We start from the raw sequence: 21,185 nt of genomic DNA, 5'->3' as shown, positions 1-21,185 counted from the left end.
GCCATGGACATCCTCAGCTTTCTGACCTCAGGATCTTTCCAGACTGTTGAGCTGTCTCACAGTTCACAGTTTTAGTATTGTAGTCCCCCAAACGTCATATTCAAAGATTGAAGTATGTCATCAATGCATTGGTGTTTCCATACCAGGCCAGGACACAACCGGTCAGTATATTCTCCACCACACATCTATTGAAGTTTGTCAAAGTTTTAGATGACATGCCGAATCTTCACAAACTTCTAAGAAATTAGAGGCGTTGCTGTGCTTTCCTTGCTGGGCCCAGGACAGATCCTCTGAAATGATATCACCAAGGAACTTAAAGTTGCTGACCCTCTTCACCTACGATCTCCTGATGAAGACTGGCTCACGGACTTTCTGTTTCCTCCTTCTGAAATAATCAGCTTCTTGATTTTGCTGACATTGAGTGAGAGGTTGTTGTTGTGGCCACCACTCGGTCAGATTTTCAATCTCACTCCTATGAACTGATTTGTCACCACATTTGATTGAGCCAACGACTGTGGTGTTGCCAGCAAACTTAAATTTGGCATTGGAGCCTCACAGTGGTAAGTATAAAGCAAGCAGGGCAGGAGGCTGCACACACAGCCTTGTGGTGCGCCTGCGCTGATGGAGATTGTGGAGGAGATGTTGTTGTCAATCTGAACTGACTGGGGTCTGCACGTGAGGAAATTGAGTGCACAATTGAACAAGGATGTATTGAGACTTAGGTCTTGAGGTTTATTGATTAGTTTTCAGAAATGATAGTAATAAATGGCGAGCTGCATTCAATGAAGGGTGTTCTGCTGTATGCATCTTTGCTGTCCAGATGTTCCAGGGTTGAGCAAAAAACCAATGAAATAGCATCTGATGTTGACCTGTTGTGATGTTAGGCAAACTGGTTTGGTTCCAAGTCATTTCTCAGACAGGCATTTTTCATCACCAGCCTCTCAATGCACTTTATCACAGTGGGTGTAAGTGCTACTGGATGATAATCATTCAGGCAGATAACCACGTTCTTCTTAGGCACTGGATAACTGAACCCTGCCTGAAGCAGGTGGGTACCTCAGACTGCCAGAGTGGTGAAGATATAAAGATATTGGTGAAAACTCCAGCCAGCGGATCAGCACAGGAGATTAGTACTGGCCAGGTGCCCCGTCTGGGCCAGATGGTTTCTGTGAGTTCACCCTCTGAATGATGCTCTCATGTGGGCCTCAGGAACTAAAATCACAGGGTCATCAGGGCTCTGGGAGTTCATGAAGGTACCTCCATGTTATGAAGAGTTAAGCATCCTTGTTTGTAGATTTTCATTGATTGTATTGTATTTCTTTGTTCTACAGCGAATGCCTGTAAGAAAATGAACCTCAGGGTAGTACTTGCTGTCATATGTATACTTTGGTAATAAATTTACTTTGAACTTTGAGTATTCATGCTGGGTCCCTCCCTCCTGCTAGAAGAGCTTGGCCGTAGATCTGAATGGTTTCCATGGTTCTGTAACATAGAGTAGACTTCTTCCCCAATCTGATTCGGGGACCAAGACAGAGTCATGAAGAATGGCTGTATAGAGAATTGAGAGAACCAAAATACGAGAAATTTTGCAGGTGCTGGAAAGCTTGAGCAATACACACAAAATGCTGGAGGAACTCAGCAGGTCAGGCAGCATATATGGAGGGAAATAAACAGTCGCCATTTCAGGCTGAGACCTTTGATCAGGACTGGGCATCATAGAGGCAGGAAAGTGAGTATGCCATGTTTCTACGTACCTTAGTCTAAGGTAAGGCTGAAGAAATCGATGGAGGTGGGACTGGCGTTTGCAAAAGCCAAACAGCTTGATGATAGTTTTGCTGAAATTTATTTCATGGAAGTCAATTGTCAACTTGGTCTGAATGTCATCCAAATAATTTGAGATGTCTCTGGCACCAGTGGAATTGGTGGAATTGAATGCCATCCTAGACATATGTACATTGATCCCACTTTTCTGGTTGATGGAAGTCAGGTGAAGTTTAATTATTATGTAGTGATGGAAGTGAAGCTATTAGAATGCTGTGACACCTATTGTTCTGAGACTGAACAGTGAAACTAACAGAAGTTCTGTGGTGATGAACTGTATTAGAAAGATACAGCTGACGATGTTGAGTGAAATTAGAAAGAATAAAAAAAAAACAAAGCCATAATCACAAGAACAGCACGTCTACACAACAGTAACAAACACAGCACGAAGATTCCATGGTTACCATCACAGCTCACATGCTTTTGGAGCTGGAAATCATATTTAATTTAACTCTTTCCCACCTAAGGATTTTTGGCTGAATTTAGTTGGGGCTCTTGATAAAAGTCCCACATCTGTGCTTTCCGAGCTTACTGAAGAATTGAGTCTGAGAGTTCAGTACAGCCTTGAAGGAATATTTCAAAGAGAATGATGCAAATTTTTGTGTGAGTTCCCATGACACACTAAGAGTAGGGTTGTTCCCCTGTGCATAGACAATATTCTTCCCTCTAACAATACAGTCAAGTTCAGATTGTCTTGTTAGTAATTTATTTATGGCTTTGAGCCCACTATTGTGTGAATTGGCAGTTGAATTTTTATATGGTAACTACTGCTCTCCAACATTGTGTGTGGCTCTGAGGAATCTTGATGTAAGGATAATTCAAATGTGCTCACTGTGTACATGCACAAAAAGGGTTAATTAAGAATAGTTTTGACATTAAATCTTCAAAGTACATTCTTTTTGAATGCTTCGACATTTTTTCTAAAAGACTGACCAGTGAAAATCTTGATGGGTGAATATCAGAATGCATTAGGACCAGGGTTAGCAACAAGTACCGGAAAAGCTCGGCCAATCAAGGAGCAACGGTGGAAAGAAAAAGCAGTCAAAGTTTTACATCAATGACCCTTCTTCAGAGTCACTGTCTGTCTTGCATCCATCACAGTTTTGCATCAAGGGTTCAGAAAGTTGGCATGCAATGATCTTTTCAAACACCTTGTCAGAATTTTTAAAAATGTCAGTACTTGGCCAGATCAGTTTGCAATTAATTTATGCTATTTAAATGTCTCACCATAATCATTCTGAAATTTCTTGCATAATACTGGCAGTACTGTATTAGGAAATTTTGGATCAGAAAAGGAAGAAGGTAATTAAGAACTTTTTCTCATTTGGCATCACATGGCACCTAATATTTAAGAAAGCACTAGCTGCATTTTAGAAAGAGCTAATTCCTGTGCTGTAGAAAGTTTGACATTCTGAATAGAAAACATAAAATGGGCAATAGGCCTTGAAACCGACGTTCAGAATTGTAAGAGAGCTGTTGGGATAAAAAAAAAACATGTAGATTACCAAATTTAAGCTAGTGAACAAAAATGTGAAAGGAAAGATAAGAATTATTTTTATTCCAAAATTTTGCTTGTGCATGAAACACTAAAGCTTAGGTCAAAGGTTAGACAAGGTCAGTGTCCACTGTTAAGATTTGGTTCCAATACTATATGACCTTTCATGTTAGACATGAAACAGCAACACAGTTGTTGTTAGGATTTTGTAATGTAGAAAGAGTAAATGAATTGCAGGCAGGTGCTATTAAATGTTATAGTCCAGCATGACATAAAAATTCTCTGATGAACATACTAGAAGGATTAGGATTACCCAACTTCATGATCTTCTGATTTGAATTTAAGATGGATATAGGAGACAGAACTAGATAAATATTTGGGGAAAATATTTCTTTACATCCATTATGTATAGACAGGAATTGGAGTTAATATATTTTTCCCAGAGCTAGCACTGAAACAGTAGCTGTGGGCTTGCTTTCCTTTTCCGAAATAACATGATTTAATGCATTTTTTGAGCTACAGGCGATTGACTTGCCAGAATTACTTGTAGGGTTTCCATTGAGATTTGCCGATTCCTTTCCTCACTATTGCATATGTATGTGTTTGCACGTGCTTCCATGTTTGAGGCTTCTTGTAGTGCAGTAAATGTCTCATTTGCTTAGCAGGCTGCAGTTTGATTGTAATAAATACCTATTAGCTTGTTTGTGTTTTCATTAACGAAGAGAAGCCCTTGTTTAGCCTTATGAGTTGTGACTCTATTATCTCCTTTCAAATCCATTGTAAATGTTGCAAGACAAGCAGTAGGTGATTAGTTGAATACATTTTTATTTAGAACATAGAACGCATTCGGCCCATTATATTGTACTGACCTTTGACTAGTCAAACCCTTCTCTCCTATATAGTCCATAATCCTCTATTTTCTTTCATCCACATGCCTAACTTTGAGTCCCTATAAATAAGTGATGTTTACTTTTTTTTGTAATGATAGAATTTGCACAAAAAGAAAAAAATAGCTAATCTCTATCTTTATGTTCTTCAAAGAAGGTCAAGCTGCCAAATAAAATGTCTTGACTGAGGGGAACATTAACAGAGAGATAACTGTGTGTGATTTATATGAAGAATTTAGAGCTTGTTGTAGATTATAAACACCTCTATAGTTAAATGTTCAGCAGCTTTGGCTACAAAGAGTTTATCTGCATCCAGTCTTTGGCAAGAGAACTTTGTGGATTGAAATGAAGGACATGCTGGTGAATTATTTGGTCTGGATAGATCTGTGGAGTTAAGAGTCACTAGGACAACTTTATCAAGGTACTTTTGTATAACAGGTGCTCCCTTACTTATTTTTTACAGTAAATTCTTCTTTTAATTTCTGTTAATATGTGGCTATTCCTCAGTTTCAGTGTATTAGTTGCTGTGCTGTGAATGGTGCACCACTCTGCTGCTTCACAGCTCCATCATTGAGTCATAGAACACGACAGCACAGAAACAGGCCCTTCAGCCCATCTAGTCAGTGCTGAACTTTATTACTCTGCCTAGTCTCATCAACCTCGACCCAGGCCATAGCCCTCCATACTCCATGTAGCTATTCAAATTTCTCTTTAACATTGAAATCAAACCCGAATCCCCCACTTCTTCTGGCAGCTCGTTCCACACATTCACCACCCTCTGAATGAGGAAGTTCCTCTTCATGTTCTCCTAAAACAGTTCACCTTTCACACTTAACCCATAACCTCTACTTCTCAGCTCACCCAGTCTCAGTGGAGAAAGCCTGCTTGCATTTACCCTCTCTATACCCCTCATAATTGTGTATACCTCTATCAAATCTCCAACATTCCTCTATGCTCTAGGGAATACAGTCCTAATCTATTCAACCTTTCCTTATAACTCAGGCGTCAAGTCCAGGCAACACCTTTGTAAATTTAACACAGGGTTTAATCCTGAATTTAGGTGCTGTCGGTGTTGAGTTTGCACATTTTCCTGTGACTGTGTGCAGTTCCTCCTACATCCCAAAGGCATGTAGATTGGTAGGTAAACTGGCTATTGTAGATTGCCAGTTGCCCTTGGTGTATGGGTGAATGGTAGAATCTGAGAGGGGTTGATGGGAATTGGAGAGAAAGTGGGATTCATGTATGATTGGTGAGAGTGGCTGATTGGTGCACTTGGTTGGTAAAAGGACATTTTCCCGTGCTGTTTGATTCTGTATGTTTTTGTCTTGGTTGGTTTAGATATACTAAAAACTAAACTTTGCTGAGGAATTGTGAGGCATTTCGCTGAGGTCATATGTTTTTGGGTGGTTAAATTGGTAACACTTACATTTTGGATTCAAACGAGAAAAAACACATCTCTCCTATGTGTTAAACGATGGTGTTTGTGCATTGGAATGCACATCCAAAATCAGAGCATATTGAAGATTGTTTTATGATCTGCTCCATTATATTTCCTCTCTTCACTCAACTTCCTTTGGCTGGATTTCCAGTCCTCATCAGCAATGGTTATTCCAAATCTGCCAGTACACATAACTGACAGACTTTTCACCAATGTGTCCTTTCCCAGTTAACCACTGGATCACTTTTCCTTTCACAAATTAACTCTTGATTTGTAGCTATTACAAATATTTGTGTAATATTTGTTTGTGGTAACTTATTTTTTATTCTTTCTGCTTCTCTTCTAATATTTATTTCTGTGCACTTGTAATGCTACTGTGACTGTAATTTCCTTTGGGATCAATAAAGTATCTATCTATCTATATATTATCTCAATAGCAGACTTTGGCGCACTAGTTAGAATTTATCGATAAACCCATAGCAAACCTGTAAGCTGACAAGGTTTAAGCATGGCAAACTATCAGATGAGAAATAAAACAGCAGATTTTTTTTGCACAATATATTGTATGCTTCCTAATATTCTTGCAATCCTTAAATATCGAAAGACAGAAGAAAACAATTTGAAGTCACTTTTAGCACATTGGCTCACCACTTTCTTGCTTCTTATTCAATTATTCCACTGAGCCAGAGGATATTGCTCACCTTCTTGACATTTCTCCAAGGTGATCATTTTAATTTCTGAGTGAAGGTTGGAAGGATGTTTAAATGGGGGAAGGCAAAGGAGGGGGTGGGGTGCAGTGCTCCAGAGATGGCTGGTAGTATCTGATCTGTTCTTATGAAATGTACGTACACTTGGATACTTTTATGGAATTGTGATCAAGTCAGAGCCAGAAGCTGTGTGGCAACTCTGACACAGGATTGTGAATGTTTTCAGCTGGTTATTGGCATCCTGTTTGAAACAAATTTACTGAGTCCTCTTAAAAGTTCTGGTGCCATCTGAGCTATATTACATGGTGGCTTTATTTGTGATTTGCCCTTACATTTGCTTTGGGACAGTGGGCACTGGAGATGGAAAGGATCTGGACTTTTTATTTTGAAGGTGGGTCTTCATCCCTTCGGCAGAAGATGCAAAAGCACGTACCACCAGGCTCAAGGATAGTTTCTATCCTGCTGTCATAACTATGGAATGGATCCCTCATACAATAATATGAACTCTTGACTTTACATTTCACCTCATTATAATCTTGCACATTGCAATTTCTGCAGTTTCACTTTATTCTGCGTTCTGTTATTATTTACCTTGTTGTACCTCAATGCACCATGCAATGATTTGATCTATATGCACAGTATGCAAATTAAGCATTTCACTGTGATTAAGTACAAACGTTTGTAGATAAACTAATTCCAATTTCAAATTCCAGTGTCCCAGTACATAAGTGGCTTTTAAAACTACTAACAGAGACCATTTCCTAGTACCCAAAAATCAGAGTTAACCTTTCAAAGACTCATAAAACTCAGTCCTTTGCAGTGCAGAGGCGGGTTAGCACTGCAGTGATTTTGATTCAGCAAATAATTGTATGCTAGAAGGCACAGAATGATTACTTCATTTGGAAGCACACGCATAGTTCTGCATTTTAACTGGCACTCAATGGTATGCCATGGTCTTGGAGCAAAGTCTTGCATTTTCCTGTTAATTCAAGTGAGCTATCATTTTGATTGTTTTCATTAGTGCTTGCCAAAAAGAAGTAGAGCCTAGAACTTTTTTTAGTCATTAATAGTTTATGGATGAAAGTCTTCATTGCATCAGTCACTCTTCTATTTCTGATTGCACCATTCTGAACTACACACATGCCAGCGGGGAATTGATGGAGATTTTATATTTGTTTTAGATTTAGAGATATATCCTGGTAACAGTACCTTCCAGCCCCTGCTGCCCAATGACACCCATGTGACCAATTAGCCTTTTAATCCCTACATCTTTGGAATGCGGGAGGAAACTGGAGCACCCAGAGGAAACTCGCACAGTTATGTGGAGAATCAGAATCAGGTTTAATATCACTGGCATATGTCACGAAATTTGTTGTTTTGCAGCAGTAGTACAATGCAATGCATAATAATAAAAACTATAAGTATATATAAAAGAAGAAAATTAAATGAAATAAGTGGTGCAAAAAGAAAGTGAAAAAGTGAGTAAAAAATACTGAGGGAGTATTCCTGGGGCCATTCAGAAATCTGATGGCGGGGGGGGGGGGAGGAAGCTATTCCCGAAACATTGAGTGTGTGTCTTCAGGCTCCTGCACCTCCTCCTTAGTGGTAGCAATGAGAAGACGACATGTACTGAGTGATGTCTTCCTCCATGCAAACTCCTTCCAGACAGCAGCGGGAATATAGCGTTATGATAACCACTAGACTACCACACTGCCCCAAATTGGTTGTATTTGTTGGAATCTAACCATTTAACACAAACAATAACACGGCAACATGGGGAATTGAAACATAACGTCGTGCAGTCTTGTATTCTCTTGCGATAGTGTAATATGCAAGTCAAAGCTACTTAAATAAATCTACAGTGCATATCATATTGGTATGAACAGTGAAAATCCTTGCACGTATTTCTAAAATGAAAGTAACTTTGCGTCAAAGGAAGCATTTTGTATGAGTCATTTCTGATTTTTAGTTAGTGATTCATAATGAACCAAAGTTGATGGATATGCTCACTGGACAAGTTCCGCCCTAAAAACAGGAATCCCTGTGGAAGCAAGCATTCTGGCAAGTTATGAAAATTTTCAGTGAATAAAAATACACTGATCTCGCTTGTTAATATGGAGAAATAGCTCCTGAATGCAAGTCATTTTCTCATTTATTGATGATTTACAACCACATTGTGCTCCCCTTTTGGGTCTTATACAAACAGCAACACAATATTGGGCAGTGTTGTGTAGCCATACTGGTTTAAGTTGCTCTATTCAGGAAGCTTAACCTTCCACTAGTACCCTGCTTCCTGACCTTACTTCAGGAAGAGTGTTGCCATGATTGGGAGGGAGTGACATTCCTGGGATTGTTATATATGTCAATGACATGTCCAGCAATTTCTTCAACTCTTTGAGCCACTTCTTAAGTGTGAAAAATGAAAACAAAAAAGATGGAAATACTGACCAGGTCAGGCAGAAGCTGTGGGGAGGAGAGATAAACTTAATGGCTCTATCTTCATTGAAAGCAGGAAAGCAAGTTACAAATTAAAGAACTGAGGAGAGATGAACTGGACAAAGGGATACTATAGAGAGAGTGCAGAGGAGATTTACAAGGATAGGTTGAGTGAACTTGGCCTTTTCTCCTTGGAGTGACGCAGGATGAGAGGTGACCTGATAGTGGTGTATAAGATGATGAGGAGCATTGTTCGTGTGGATAGCCAGAGGCTTTTTTCAAGGGCTGAAATGGCTAATACGAGGGGGGCATACTTTTAAGGTGCTTGGAAGTAGGTACAGAGGAAATGTCAGGGGTACGTTTTTTACACGGAGAGTGGTGAGTGCGTGGTAAGGGCTGCCGGTGACGGTGGTAGAGTCAGATACAGTAGGATCTTTTAAGAGACTCCTAGATAGGTACATGGAACTTAGAAAAATAGAGGGCTATGCAGTAGGGAAATTCTAGGCAATTTCTAGAGTAGGTTACGTGGTCGGCACAACATTGTGGGCCAAAGGGCCTGTAATGTGCTGTAGATTTCTATGATTCTATGAATATCTGTGGGTGAGACCAGAGTTGCCCAAGTGATCCCTCTGTTAATGGAATGCCTGGTTAATAGGTTAATTAGGCTGGTTGGAGAACATGAGGCAGAAGGGACAGGAACAGGCTATCCACGTGCTTCAAATTTTCTCATCCACTTATCCTGACCGTGGCTGATCTTTGACCATGCTGCCAAATTCCAGCTCTATCTCACTATGCCCAGAAACCTCTCGATTCTTGTTCTGATTGAAGACAACAACAAGGCTTCCACAGCCCTTTGGGCTACAGAAATCCACAGGTTCAACTTTTTACTGAAAGAAGAAATTTCTCCTCATCTTGCTTCAAAACATTCAGCTGTTAATGTTTCATCTCTACCCTCCGAGCCGAGCCTCCCCAGCTCGGGGGATCCAGAAAGAGAGAGACAGAAAGATATACAGAAACATATTAAAGCTGTGAAGTGCAGGTCAGAGCTGTTGCTGAAAGCAAAGGAGAGCTAGGCCATCTTCTGGAAGCCAATTTCCCAATATGCATATTGATACAGTCCCGATGAAGGGTCTCAGCCCAAAAAAAATCTATTATTTATTACTCTCCATAGATGTTGTCTGACTTGCTGAGTTCCTGCAGCATTTTGTGTGTGTGTGTGTGTTGCTCTGGATTTCCAGCATTTGCAGAATCTCTTGTACACATTGATACCTTACTGAAGATTACCTGGAGCCTACACATTCCCCATAAGACATTATAATTTATCTTGGTGTACACAGGCAAATGCACAGAAGGCTACAGACCATGTGCTGGTAAATGGGACTACTATAGGTAATTGATGGTGGACTGAAAGAACTGTTTCAGTACTCTGTGACTCTTGATCCTATGAAAAATCATCTGGCTGAACTTTCTCATATTCCTCTCTCATTGTTCTGTAGTCTAAAGTGAAGAGTAACCCACAGGAACAGGCCCACAATGCCAAATGAAACTAATCTCTTCTGCCTGTGCAGGATTCATAACCCTCAATTTCCTGCATATTCATGTGTCTGCCTAACAACCTCTTAATGCCACCTTTCACCTTTACCCCTGGCAACCTGTCCCAGACACCTAAACCTCTCTGTGTAAAATCAGAACACCCCCCCCCCACACCGCGCCCCCCCCCCCACACACACACACACACACACACACACACACACATTTCCTCTAGAAATTGAAGTATTTCTCTGGAGCGCAGTATTTTTCCTCAGGCTGCCCTGCATTAAATCTCTCTTCCTCATCATCCCTTCCCTGCTTCCCTACACACCAAGTCAATATCTTCATTCTCAAAGCCTAAGGTTTCTTTCTTTGTAAGAAATTTGAAATTTATTTTCTATATTTAAATACTTGCTATAAATACTGTATGTGATTCTGGAATATTTATGTCAATACTAGACAGTCAGAATCAGTATCAGGTTTAATATCACCAGCGTATGTCATGAAATTTGTTAGCTTTGTGGCGGCAGTACAGTAAAATACATTATAATATAGATAGGAAAAAACTGTGCATTACAGTTCATTACTATATTAAATAGTTAAGTTAAATAAGTAGAGTAAAACCATAAGTAGGGAGGTAGTGTTTATGGCTTCAATGTTCATTTAGGAATCGGATGGCAGAGGGGAAGAAGCTGTTCCTGAATTGCTGAGAGTGTGCCTTCAGGCTTCTGTACCTCCTACATGATGGTAACAATGAGAAGAGGGCCTGTTCTGTATGTTGCGGTATCTTAATGGCGGACACTGCCTTTCTGAGCCACCACTCCTTGAAGATGTCTTGGACACAACGGAGGCTAGTGCCCATTATGGAGCTGACTAATTCTGCAACTCCCTGCGGCCTATTTCGATTTTGTGCAGTAGCCCCCCCGCCCCCCGCCCCAACTCCATACCAGATGATGTTGCAGCCAGTTAAAGTGTTCTCCATGGTACATCCGTAGACATTTGTGAGTGTTCCAGGTGACATACCAAATCTCCTCAAACTCCTAATGAAATATAGCCGCTGTATTGTTTTCTTCATAGCGGCATCGATATGTTGGAAACAGGTTAGGTCCTCAGCGATATTAACAGCTAGGAACTTGAAGTTGCTCACTCTCTCCACTTCTGATCCCTCTATGAGGACTGGTGTGTGTTCCCTCGTCTTACTCATTCTGAGGTCCACAATCAGTTCTTTGGTCTTTCTGATGTTGAGTGTGAGGTTGTTACTGCAACAACAAGAATTTATTAAATAGTTGGCTTAAAGAAAAAGCCTTCTCACGGACGTCATTGGTCTGGTCAATAATTTCTATGGCCTCCTGATTTCTGCCAGAGCTCATTGCACATTTTAGAGATACCATAATGATAATTCCTGCAGATTCCTTGTGGTTATTGTAGATCTGCAAGCAATCTTTCCTCAGGGTGATATTATCGATTTTTTTAAACTAAGACCCTTTTGTTTGTCAATAAATTGCTGTCAAGGTTTATGTGCAGTGTTAAGAGTTGATAGCTTTGAGTAATTTCTTTTGTTGTCGTCACCCTACAGTATTAAAACATATTTTTGGGCCTCTCCTCTATTTCAACTGATAATCGAGTAACTTGCATTGCAGAGTATCTTGGAACTTTCCAAAACATACAAGCATATTTTTGAAGTTTATCCATGGTCTAACAAGCAGAAATATGAGAGCCAGTTTATGCCCACCAAGCACCCACAAACAGCAATATCATCTGTTCCCAGGATGAATCTTTCCTTTCTAGAATGCCATTTCCTTTTCTCAGTTCCTTCATCTCCACCATGTCTGTTCCCAGGATGAGGATTTCCTTTCCGGAACATCAGAGGTGTCCTCCTTCTTCAAAGAATGTGGATTCCCTGCCTCCCATTGATGCTGCCCTCACCTGGATCTCCCCCATTTCCTGGGCACCTGCTCTCACCCCATCTTCCCGCAGCCTTAACATGGATAGAGTCCCTTTTGTTATCACCTACCACGCCATGAGGCTTCACATGTAGTATGTCATTCTCCACAACTTCCACCATCTTCAACAGGATCCTACCACCAAATAATCTTTATCTCTGTCCCAACCATACTCTGCTTTCCACAGGGTTTACTCGCTGTTTACGTGTCCTTCCCCATTAATCTCTCTCCTGGGACTTACCCTTGAAAGCAGAAGTGCTGCACCTGCCATTCACCTTTTCCCTCACATTCATTCAAGGCCCCAAACAGTCCTTACAGGTGAGACAACACTTCACCTGCAAATCTGTCTACTGTATTCAGTGTTCCTGATGCAATCCGCTCTACATTGGTGAGACCCGACGTAGGTTGGGGGCCTGCTTTGTAAAGAACTTTTGCTCCATGCACAAAAGGAGTGCTTCCTGGTAGCCAACCATTTTAATTCCATTCCCTATTCCCTTTCAACATATCCGTCCATGGTTTCCCCTACTGTCACAATGAGGCCGCTCAGGCTGGAGGAGCAACACCTCATATTCTGCCTGGGTAGCCTCCAACCTGATGGAATGAACATTGATTTCTCTAACTTGTAATTTTCACCCTCCCCCTTCCCTCTTCTTCCATTTCCCTCTCTGGCTCCCCTCTTACCTCTTCTCTTCTCCTCACTTGCCTATGACCACCCTTTCTGGTGCTCCTTCTCTTTCCCCTTCTCCCATGGTCCCCTCTCCTCACCTATCAGATCCCTTCTTCTCCAGCCCTTTACTGTTTCTACCTATCACCTCTCAGCTTCTTACTTCAATCTCCTCCCCACCCCACTTAGCTTCACCTATCACCTTCTAGCTTGTACTCCTTCCCTTCCCTCCACATTCTTATTCTGGCTTGATCCCCCTTCCTTTTCAGTCCCAATGAAAGGCCTCAGACTGAAACATCAACTGAAATGCCTAATGGGTACTCATCCTATCCTGATAAGATTTGTTAGCCCTCTGTGAAAGCAAGGGCAGTTTGACTTAATACCTCTTTGATTATGCACATCTAGGTGTATCAAGTGCAACATATAATTAAATAATTCTTTGAAAAGTTCTGAGGCCAGTTCATACCAGCATCATAATGAAGATCATTCAACACAAGCTGGGTATTGGAAGAGGGATTTCCATGACCCATAAAGCTGCTTTAAGCATCTTAAGTCAAAGCAAGCTGTCACATTCTATTGTTTTTTTTCATATATGCTTCAGTCTTTGTTGATCTTTCACCAAAGTTAGAATGGTATAGTATTGGCTTATTGTCGCATGAGCCAAGACACAGTAAAACATCAGGAACATTTCAGCCAATTAAAAAGATGATCAGAAAATGTACTGTGCGAGATGAAAAACAATCATTTTCAATGTTGCAACAATAAAAATTGTTGGGTTTCTTGAATGATGATGATTACAATGATTATGATTATGAGCACATGCAGTCCCCTTTTATTGTCATTTAGTAATGCATGCATTAGGAATTATAAAAATGTTTTTTTCAGAATGATATCATGAAAACACATGACAAACTGACTTAAAAACTAACAAAAACCACATAATTATAACATATAGTTACAACAGTGCAAAGCAATACCGTAATTTGATAAGAACAGACCATGGCACAGTAACAGTCTCAGAGTCTCTCGAAAATCCCATCATCTCACGCAGACGGTAAACCTCCAGTGCCGCCAACTTGTCGATGCAGCATCCCGAAAGCATCCGATCACAGTCCGACTCTGAGTCCATCTGAAAAACTCCGAGCCTCCGACCACCTATTCGACACCGAGCACCATCTCTGTCGAGTGTTTCGACCCCGACCCCGGCCCCGGCAACGGGCGATACGCAAAGTTGAGGATTTGGGGCCTTCGTCTCCGGAGATTCTCGATCGCACAGTAGCAGCGGCAGCGAAGCAGGCATTTCAGAAGTTACTCCGGATGTTTCTCTGCATTTTCACGGCTGTCCCCATCAAATCCGGATTGTGCACGGCACCCCTAGTTACACATATCGATATTCATTCGGAACGACCGTGTGCGCTGCCTGAATTCTATAAAAGTTCAGAACAAAAATACATTATTGATTATATTGATCATTCAATATAATCAATACAGTGTTTTCATCATTCAAAAAAAACACAAAGTGACCGTTTTACTACCGTACACCTTTGTTTTCTTATCCTACCTCTGATAAAAAGGTTCATTTCCCACACTTTCTCAGAGCTGTGGCTTGTTCCTCTACCTTGTGAAAGTAACTCCATTTCCAGCTGTACTGTTCTTTATTGCTATGAAATAATTTGGAATGTTCTGAGATTGTGAAAGCCATTCTCTTAAATGTGTCACTGCCAGTATCACCCAAGACCCTTGAACAAATTACGTTTTGTTTTAAGTTCTTGCCAATAAACTTCCCACTGAGCACAGAACCATGTTAAGTCCATTTCAAGTGCAGGTTTATGTGGTTTCTCAGTCAATGAATTCAGCAGCTCCATGAGGTCATGTTCCACAATATGTTTTCCCTATCACTGTGAAAGCTATAAACCACATATTGCTAACAACAGGAATTCTGCAGATGCTGGAAATTCAAGCAACACACATCAAAGTTGCTGGTGTACGCAGCAGGCCAAGCAGCATCTGTAGGAAGAGGTGCAGTCGACGTTTCAGGCCGAGACCCTTCGTCAGGACGGCCTGATGAAGGGTCTCGGCCTGAAACGTCGACTGCACCTCTTCCAACAGATGCTGCTTGGCCTGCTGCGTTCACCAGTAACTTTGATGTGTGTAACCACATATTGCTATTTATTAGAGGTTGTGAATAATTTTTTTTTAAAAACTTGAATTTGTATAGTGGGCCAAACTTTCCTTCACAAAGTTCAAGTTTGAAGTTGAAGCCTTGTATAACTTTAGTTGAAGGAGATGAGTCTGACTTGGCACCTGAGTCATTGATCCCTGGCTAGTAGTGATCTTTGAAACCTTGCTTGGTGTTTGCTTCCACAACTGCTCTGCTAATGCTGAAGTCTTGGTATTCCAATTATTTATCTGTCCCCCTCTCCAAACCTTGGTTGATCATTTATCCAACCTCAAGTCGCGTTTACTGTCATATGAACAAGTACTTGTATGCACAGGTGCAGTTTAAAACTTTATCCACAGGTAGTTAGGATTTCAGAAGGGATTTTAGTTACAAGATAGATTTGTTCTCTTATTGCGAGAACAGCAAGTTGTTGTTAAACAGATTTATACAAGATCAGTACTGGTTCAAGCAGTATAAGTAGAATCCGTTCCCATTAGCACATGGTTCAAGGAGCAGTTGAGACAAGAAATGGAAGGATGTGAGGAAAGGCTTCTTTTAATGCACAATAATGTCATCAATAAGGCTGGACACACCAAATCCAATTAGGGCTTTTACAAATTGTGTTGATTTTTTGGTCACGCTGTTATAGGAATGATTAGGTTAAACTAGAATGGGTGCATAAAAGATTTGCAAGGATACCCCCAGGACTCGGGGGGCATGAGTTACAGGGAGAAGTTAGACAGTTCTATGCCTTTTCTCCTTGGAGCCTAGGAGGCTGTGGGCTGAACTCACAGAGATATATAAAGTCATAGGGTGAATAGTCTTCTTTCCTGGGATGGGGAATTGAAAGCTAGAGGACATAATTTTAAGATTAGATGTGAAAGGTTTAATAAGAACCTGAGGGGCAACCTTTATACAGATATGTACAAATGGCTGCCTGAGGAATTGGTTGAGGCAGGTGCATTAAGAGATTGTTAGATATATTTAAGATGTATGTGGGCAAGTGTATTGATGACAAGGAGTTAGAGGGAAATAGACAATAGACAATAGGTGCAGGAGTAGGCCATTTGGCCCTTCGAGCCAGCACCGCCATTCACTGTGATCATGGCTGATCATCCACTATCAGTATCCAGTTCCTGCCTTACCCCCATAATCTTTGATTCCGCTATCTTTAAGAGCTCTATCCATCTCTTTTTTGAAAGCATCCAGAGACTTGGCCTCCACAGCCTTCTGGGGCAGAGCATTCCATATATCCACCACTCTCTGGGTGAAAAAGTTTTTCCTCAACTCCGTTCTAAATGGCCTACCCCTTATTCTTAAACTGTGGCCTCTGGTTCTGGACTCAACCATCAGCGGGAACATGCTTCCTGCCTCCAGTGTGTCCAATCCCTTAATAATCTTACATGTTTCAATAAGATCCTCTCTCAGCCTTCTAAATTCCCGAGCATATAAACCCAGTCGCTCCAATCTTTCGACATATGACAGTCCCACCATCCTGGGAATTAACCTTGTGAACCTACACTGCACTCCCTCAATAGCAAGAATGACCTTCCTCAAATTTGGAGACCAAAACTGCACACAGTACTCCAGGTGTGGTCTCACCAGGGCCCTGTACAGCTGCAGAAGGACCTCTTTGCTCTTATACTCAATTCCCCTTTAGTTAATATTGGATATTTTAATGAGACACATTGGCCAGGATATCTATGATATCAATGCAATGTGCTTATTTTATTGCAGAATTAATGTGTACAATATTTAAAAAGTTTTAGAAACATAGAAACATAGAAAATAGGTACAGGAGTAGGCCATTCGGCCCTTCGAGCCTGCACCGCCATTTATTATGATCATGGCTGATCATCCAACTCAGAACCCCGCCCCAGCCTTCCCTCCATACCCCCTGACCCCCGTAGCCACAAGGGCCATATCTAACTCCCTCTTAAATGTCCTACAACTGCAGTAGAACTTCAAGGACAGCCCAAGGTAGAACTCAGGTTCTGGATAAGTAATTTGGTGCTCAGCCAGTTGACAAATCTAGCCACAGGCTGCATATTCTGTACTGAGTGACTCACCTGACAGCCATAGCCTTTCTGCCATCTACAAGGCACATGTCTGGAGAGAGATAAACTTTGTTTTTGGGATGAATGGACCTCCAACAACTCTCAAGAAGCTTAGCACCATCCAGGATAATGTGAACCACTTGAACCGCGCCATGTCAAACATCCATCCTTTCTGGAGGAGCCCACTAATACAGCCTATACTTTAGAGGGAATTTGATAAAAATTTCTACTTTGAAGTCAATGGTACATGACCAAAAGTGGATGAGTGCACTTATTTTGAACAAAAAATAGTCTTGCAGCGTAATGATTTAGTTTGAACTATATACTCAATCATTCTTCTGAATTATATGTTAGTGACCTGGTTGACAACAATTTTCATGTAAATAGCATTTGTAAAAAATCCAGGGTGCCCCATAGGAGAGTTATTATAGTTTTGACATCAAGCCACTAAAGGGATGTAAGAAAAGAGGCAATTATTGGGAATGTTTTAAAGGCTAAACAAACTGATGGAGTAAGGTTAGAAGACCTTACTGAAAAGTGACCAAGTTGGGGCAGGGTTTGACCATCTAAAGCAGTGTTTCCCAACTTCTTTTAGCCTGATGCCCCTGGCCCCCCCCCCCCCCCGAAAAGCACTTCCATACTTGTCAATGCCCCTTTTAGGCACAATGATGAATTTCTGACTCTTTTCAAAAGTGGATCATCACACTAATTTTTGCAAGTCAACAGAACAAAATCTGATCTGGGTATGAAAACAGTTTCAGGGAATTAATCCTAATCTCGCAGAGAATGAAAAACTATCAGCCTTCACTCAATTCATGCGGCTTAAAAATTTGTATGATATTTTGCTGGGGATTAGTGCCCTCCTCACTCTCCAACCAGGCAATTTATGACAGTCTTTAAAATACTTTTAGAATCAATTGTATCAAGTAATAAAGTTAAAGAGTCATAGAACACTACAGCAACATACACAAAATGCAGGAGGAACTCAAAAGGCCAGGCAGCATCAATGGAAAAAAGTACAGTCCAAGTTTCAGGCCCCCCATCCCTTCCCACCGATCTCCCTCCCGGCACTTATCATCCTTGCAAGTAGAACAAGTGCTACACCTGCCCTTACACTTCCTCCCTCACCACCATTCAGGGCCCCAGACAATCCTTCCAGGTGAGACGACACTTCACCTGTGAGTCGGCTGGTGTGATATACTGCGTCCGGTGCTCCCGGTGTGGCCTTCTATATATTGGTGAGACCCAACGCAGACTGGGAGACCATTTCGCTGAACACACACGCTCTGTCCGTCAGAGAAAGCAGGATCTCCCAGTGGCCACACATTTTGATTCCACGTCCCATTCCCATTCTGATATATCAATCCATGGCCTCCTTTACTGTCAAGATGAAGCCACACTCATGTTGGAGGAACAACACCTTATATTCTGTCTGGGTAGCCTCCAACCTGATGGCATGAACATTGATTTCTCTAACTTCTGTTAATGCCCCTCCTCCCCTTCTTACCCCATCTCTTATATATTTATTTATTAATCTCTCTCTCCCCCCCCCCTTTTTCTCTCTGTTCCTCTCACAATCACTCCTTGCCTGCTCTCCATCTTCCTCTGGGCTTCCGTCCCCCTTTCTTTCTCCCTTGGTGTCCCATCCCATGATCCTCCCCCTTCTCCAGCACTGTAACCCTTTTGCCAATCAACTTTCCAGCTCTTAGCTTCATCCCTTCCCCTCCTGTCTTCTCGGATCATTTCGGATCTCCCCCTCTCCCTCCCACTTTCAAATCTCTTACTATCTCTTCTTTCAGATAGTCTTGACGAAGGGTCTTGGCCTGAAACATCGACTGTACTTCTTCCTATAGATGCTGCCTGGCCTGCTGTGTTCACCAGCAATTTGTCAGAGTTCACTCAACCTGTTTTCATAAGGCATGCTTGCCAATGCAGGCAACATCCTTGTAAATCTCCTCTGCACCCTTTCTATGGTTTCCACGTCCTTCTTATAATGAGGTGACCAGAACTGAGCACAGTACTCCAAGTGGGTCCAGGGTCCTATATAGCTACAACATTACCTCTTGGCTCCTAAACTCAATTCCACGATTGATGAAGGTCAATGCACCATATGCCTTCTTAACCACAGAGTCAACCTGCGCAGCAGCTTTGAGTGTCCTATGGACTCGGACCCCAAGGTCCCTCTGATCCTCCACATTGCCAAGAGTCCTACCATTAATACTATATTCTGCCATCATATTTGACCTAACAAAATGAACCACCTCACATTATCTGGGTTGAATTTCCACTTATTCAAACTTCTCTTAAATGTTGAAATCAAACCCGCATCCACCACTTTCTTTGGAATTCGATTATTTAGCTCTCTTCAGTTGTAGGTAATCACTGGAAATAACAACTAAAACCATTGAACAAAAGGTGATCAGAAATAAAAGGAGTAATGAAACCATTATTTATATCAACTGCACTTTCCTTCTTTATCTCTGCACCTTTTAATTTCCTTTGGGCCCAAAAAGCTGTAGATTAGCATTTCAAACACACCCTGCAGACCTCTGAGGTAGAAAATTCTGAAGGTTCACAACACCCTGAGTGCAGGAGTTTCTCCGCACCTAAGTCTTCAATGACTGACACTTTAGACTCTGTGTCCCCTACCTTACTTCTTGATTCTGCAATCAATCAGTAAAGAATTCTAAGCATTTCTTTGAGATCACCTCTCATTTTCCTACACTTAATGAGGGCAGGTCTTTTATACTTGTCTCTCATTTGTGGATCTTCTCATCTCAGGAATCAAGTCGATTATCGTTGAGACAGCTATATCCTTTCTTCAGTCTGCATTTCTTCCCATTTTTATTCTTGTTGGCTTTAAGAAGAAGGATCAAATATTGCTTGCTGCCTTGCTATTGCCTGGTTTACACAGTAATGTAAAGTTAAACCCTTTCCAGGTTTGCTTTCCTATTGTCTGTTGTCAGATAGCTTTCTTTGCAGAATACTCTGTTTAACCATAATAACACTCTTTGGGATTCCAAAGAAAGAACAAACTGTAATCTCTTTATAAAATCCATTATGCTGCTCCGTGACTCTTGTGTCCAAACTGTCAATCAGAATTTGTAGCAGCAAAGGGCAGCACTGCGGCATGAAGCTACAGTGATTACCACATTAGCATCTCAGAGGGATCAAGTTCAGATAGCCATGGGCACGTCATTGCCAAGGATTATGCCTTATTGGACTGTTTACCTCACACAAAAATAGTCAGCCAAAGCTTATCCTTGGTGTAATCTTTCACAGGTGAATGAGGCATAGCCCACTCCCTAGCAACTGTAAGAGGTGAGCAGAACTGTGCTTGACATCAGAGGGAGTAGAAATTGGATGTGGTTGTTTTTGGTTTAAGGGTGCAAAATTGGGGCAGTATGGAAGAATAATAGAGAGCAAAGCCTTCTTCTAAACAGCAGCAGGGAGATAGAGCCGTAGAGCACAGAAATGACAGTGATTTGGAAGGTGGACTTGATGGCTTCGTTTCAAAGTTTGCAGATGATATGAAGACAGGTAGAGGGGCAGGTAGTTTTGGGAAAGTAGAGAGGCTACAGAAGGACTTAGACAGATTAGAAGAATGAGCAAAGAAATGGCAGATTATGCTGCTCTGTGAAGTGTATGGTCATTCACTTTGGTAGAAGAAATGAAAGGGTTGACTATTTTCTAAATGGAGAGAAAATACAAAAAAATTATAGTGCAAAGGGACTTGGGAGTCCTTGTGCAGGATTCCCTGAAGGTTAATTTGCAGATTGAATCTGTGGTGAGGAAGGCAAATGGGATGTTAGCATTCATTTCAAGAGGACTATAATATAAAAACAAGGTTGTTGAGACTTTATAATACACTGGTGAGGCTTCGCATGGAGTATTGTGAGCAGTTTTGGGCCCCTTATCTTAGAAAAGATGTGCTGAAACTGGAGATGGTTCAAAGGAGGTTCACAAAAATGATTCTAGGATTGAATGGCTTGTTATATGAAGAGTGCTTGATGGCTCTGGGCCTGTATTCACTAGAATTCAGAAGA

The 21,185-nt window shown here is 41.3% G+C and overlaps 1 protein-coding gene across 1 annotated transcript in view; it reads left to right on the top strand.

Annotated features, from left to right (window-relative positions):
• Positions 1–21,185, top strand: part of LOC134347184 (protein WWC2-like) — a 243,406-nt gene that overhangs the window by 13,539 nt on the left and 208,682 nt on the right. The gene's annotated exons all lie outside the window — the stretch shown is intronic.

The sequence above is a fragment of the Mobula hypostoma genome, chromosome 5 (genome assembly GCF_963921235.1).
Source record: "Mobula hypostoma chromosome 5, sMobHyp1.1, whole genome shotgun sequence".
NCBI classification, from domain to species: domain Eukaryota; kingdom Metazoa; phylum Chordata; class Chondrichthyes; order Myliobatiformes; family Myliobatidae; genus Mobula; species Mobula hypostoma.
The sequence above is the reverse complement of the archived record's forward strand: the minus strand, read 5'-3'. Positions and strand labels throughout refer to the sequence as shown.